The following is a 4,573-nucleotide window of genomic DNA, read 5'->3' on the forward strand; positions in this document are numbered from 1 at the left end:
AGTGACTGAACAGCAACAACATACTTTCCAAAGGACCTGCTTCCAAGTACCATCCCATGGGGACCAGAACTTCAACATATGAATTGGGCGAGGCGGAGCACACAACATTCAATTCATGGCAGAGCACTGGAGAAGGAAGCACTAAGAGACACAGAGCTGAATGGGAGGCTGATGGGTCTCTGAGCATCTGGAACAAGGGGATGCCTGAGAACAGCATATAAGGCTGGAATCCTGGCTCTGTCACTTTCTAAAGCTGGGCAACTCAGACAGGTTGCTAACTTTGCCACACCTCAGCTGCCTCCTCTAAAATGAGCACTCAACCATTCAGCCACCAGATTTTATTGAGCAGCTACTGTATGCCAGGAACTATTGTAGGTATGAAGGATTAAAACGTAAACAGGAGAGGCCTGGGAAAGCATAAACCCCCAAGGGATGGTAACAGTGTCCCATGGGGTTACTCTGAAGGGTCCTAGGTGTAATCTGCATGGCATGGTGATTTTGCAGAATAAGTGCACTAGAATTGTTAGCTGTTATTATCTCATCTGTTTCGCCATTTTTCCTTGGATAGGTCCTGTTAAGGTGCTGTTTTAATGTTAATAGAACAAGTGAATAGGAATCAGGGGCAGTGCCCAGAGGGGCATTCATGCGTCGCATCTGTTTGTATTTGCTGCTGTGGACTGGACTTCCAGGGTCACCCCTACGCCGCTCATCTCCCTGGACAGCCAGTATCCATGCAGTGTGACCATTCTCTGGGCTCCCTTCTCCAGCGAGTCCAGAAGGGCATTGCTTATTTAGGGAATGACATGTTCCCAGTTATTAATACATTCCAAATATTAAAATTTCAGTCGAAGCACTGGGAAAATCATGGCAGGCTCATAATTTAGGGAGGCCAGGTGGCTAATGAATGCTTGGTGCCCAGGAATATCTTAATTCCTCTGCCCCTCTCTCCCAATTAACAAAAGCGCTGATGATCTCAGGGCTGTTTCTGGCCATCTGGGATAAATCAGCCCGCTGGCAGCTGCCCAAATGATGTATTTTAAGGGCACGGGCCATGTGGCTCTCTATTGCAAAGCAATTGGGGTCACCGTGTTTGCATATGGATTAACTTGCTGTGCAGGGATCCTACCCTCTTACTGCACCTGCTGTGGGCTGACCCGCAATAGCCGTTCAGCAATGATAAAAAGGAGATAGACCTTATGATCCTTCAGGATGCCCCCATCTTCATTGCTCTCCATTCCTGTTTTTATTACTCTCCACAAAGAGACTTCAATTGGCTCTATCTATTTTCACAGTCCTCATTCTTAGAAGGAATTTCCCACAATTCATATGAAGACGTATCTGGATGAGTATGGCAGGAGGACCATAAAAACCCATATGGATGGGACTTGGAAGTCACCAAGTTACTTACCAAAATCACTAAGGTCTATTTTCCTTAGTGATGCCAAGGCAAGGTGTGTTAAAGTCATTTTAAAGAAACTATTAATTGGATGAGCCATTCTCTGGGGGGAAACCCAGGGCAAATCACAGTGAATGGGCTCAGGTGGTAATTGCTCTGTTGTGAAGAGTGTCTAGAAGTTCCTGAGTTTTCTGTCTCCATTGCCCTGAGCAATTATGTTCAACACGGAGATGACAGACTTATTCCCTATTCAACCATCATCAATAAGCATTTACCAATGACCTACCATGTTCGACACACAACACTGAACACTGGAAGGGTCCAGAGATGTACAAGACAGTCCCCAGCAACACGAGGTCACACAACTTAGATGCCAATTGCTCCCTGCTCCTTGTGATCCATGATCATAGGTCCTGGACTTTTTAGGCTGCTTTTAATACTTCATTTTCTATATCATTATCCCCATAAATCACTGAAGCAGTACAATAGTCAGCGTCCAAACTACATTTCTCAGACTACCTTGGTATCTCAGACTACCTTGCCTATAGCAAGGTAAAAAATTCTATAAAACCACGAGTTCTGGTTTTTAGCTAAATATAATGTTCACTGAACACACACGTAGCTCCTGCTGTAAGGTCGGTGACCATTCATAATTCTACAAAGGCAATTAGCGAGGATCATGAACCTTCCCAGCAAGATTTTCTAAGGTATGACTGGCCCTTGCACAGCTTCTCCCTTCATTAATTAATTAACTATGCACCTATCCAATGAACGACAGTGAGTAAGACACAATCCTGACCTCTGAGAAGCTGACATGACTGTCTGGTGGGGAAAATAGACAAAGAGGCAATGGGAGAAATGGCCAGAACCTTGGATGTGCTTGGAGGGATGTTGGACTTGACTCTGGGCACTGAGACCCACTGTGGGTCTTGAGCAGAGGTGGGAGGAGATGTGAGTTGCACTTTAGAAAAGCTGATGTAGCTGCAGGGCAAAGAGCTTGAAGGGGGCAAGGCTGGAGGGAGGCAGGCAGACACGGAGGACATTCCTACTCTATCCCAGGGCTTACTGCCACATAAAGCTCCACTGAGGGAGATTTCAGTTCTTGAGAGTGGAAAAGTGAGGCTGAGCCAACGAGCCAAGAAATAGCCGCCTAGAGAGGCAGAGCGACAGACAGCTCCGGTACCTACACACGGTGCTCAGCGTGTCTTCTGGACACGCTGGTATTCAGATGAGGAGAGGGAGGCGGCTTGGGGGTGAGTAGTCAAAAATAATTTGAAAATTAACCCTATGTACATGGACCAATGAAAATTCAAAAGACTCAAAATTGACTAAAGGGAAGTTCACCCTGCTTTGCCGATCCCGAAAGGCAGATAATAAACCCACACCTCGTATTTAGCATTGGAATGCAACTTCTTTTTTTTTTTTTCTGGAGTGTATCTGCCATCAATGCATTTTTTTTTAAATTTTGTCAATATAAAAATATTCCCCGCACTAACTCCAGACTGGCTGGACAGCAGGAAGCGGGAGAGGAAAAGCAGACAGAGCCCATGAGCCAATCCTTGAGCACAGGGAAGGGACTGGAACAATGTTCCCAGAGTTCACCGCCCATGACAACTGTGACCCTCTCAGCCCCCCTCAGTGGACCTCAGTGTTGTCACTAGAAAGTTCTAGAGAGGTGCCAGCTGCCTGAATAGAGTGACTGTGCTTTAGTGACACCATGGAATTCCTTTTTTCCCAGTTTTATTGAGAAAAAATTTACACACATCAGTGTATGAGTTTAAGGCAAACAGCATGGTGGTTTGGCTTAAATATACTGTGAAGTGATTGTCACAATAGGTTCGGCCAACATCCATCTTCTTGTATGGATCCAATAAAAAGAAAAGAAAAAAAGGAAAAGCATTTCCTCCTTGTGATGAGAATTCTTAGGCTATATTTGTTTTTATTTGTTGTTCTTTAGTCTCTCAGTCGTGTCTGTTTTGCAACCCCATGGACTATATAACCCACCAGTCTCCTCTGTGCATGGGATTTCCCAGGTGAGAATACTAAAGTGGGTTTCCCTTCCCTACTCCAGGGGAATCTCCCAACCCAGGGATCTAACCCATGTTTCCTGCAAGTCTCCTGCATTGCAGGCATATTCTTTACTGCTGAACTACCAAGGAAGCCCCTGTTAATATTGGGTTGACCAAAAAGTTCATTCAGGTTTTCCATGGGGTCACAAAGAGTTGGACACAACTTAGCGATTGAACAAGAACAACCACCACCATCATCTCTTGCTTGGACCACAAAAGAGCCTCCTAAAATATCTACCTCTTTTATTCTTGCTCCCCCTCCAGTTTAGACATTCTAGCCCACAGAGGTCAAAATGATGTTTCTATTACCTTTTACTTTTTTATTTCTATGACTCTATACAGAGAAGGAAATGGCAACCCACTCCAATGTTCTTGCCTGGAGAATCCCAGGGACGGGGGAGCCTGGTGGGCTGCTGTCTATGGGGTCGCACAGAGTTGGACATGACTGAAGCGACTTAGCAGCAGCAGCTATATGGAAAAACATAGACTTACAGAAGGTCACCAAGCCAGGGGCTTCAACAATTCGTGAAGCGTGAACTTCCAGATGTTCAAACTGGTTTTAGAAAAGGCAGAGGAACCAGAGATCAAATTGCCAACATCCTCTGGATCATCGAAAAAGCAAGAGAGTTCCAGAAAAACATCTGTTTCTGCTTTATTGGCAATGCCAAAGCCTTTGGCTGTGTGGATCACAATAAACTGTGGAAAATTCTTCAAGACATGGGAATACCAGACCACCTGACCTGCCTCTGAGAAATTTGTATGCAGGTCAGGAAGCAACAGTTAGAACTGGACATGGAACAACAGACTGGTTCCAAATCAGGAAAGGAGTACATCAAGGCTGTATATTGTCACCCTGCTTATTTAATTTATATGCAGAATACATCATGAGAAATGCTGGGCTGGAAAAAGCACAGGCTGGAATCACGGAGAAATATCAATAAACTCAGATATTCAGACGACACCACCCTTACGGCAGAAAATGGAGAACTAAAGAGCCTCTTGATGAAAGTGAAAGAGGAGAGTGGAAAAGTTGGCTTAAAACTCAACATTCAGAAAACAAAGATCATGGCATCTGGTCCCATCACTTCATGGCAAATAGATGGGGAAA

The sequence above is a fragment of the Bison bison genome, unplaced genomic scaffold (assembly GCF_000754665.1).
Source record: "Bison bison bison isolate TAMUID 2011002044 unplaced genomic scaffold, Bison_UMD1.0 scf7180017864232, whole genome shotgun sequence".
In the NCBI taxonomy this organism is placed as follows: domain Eukaryota; kingdom Metazoa; phylum Chordata; class Mammalia; order Artiodactyla; family Bovidae; genus Bison; species Bison bison.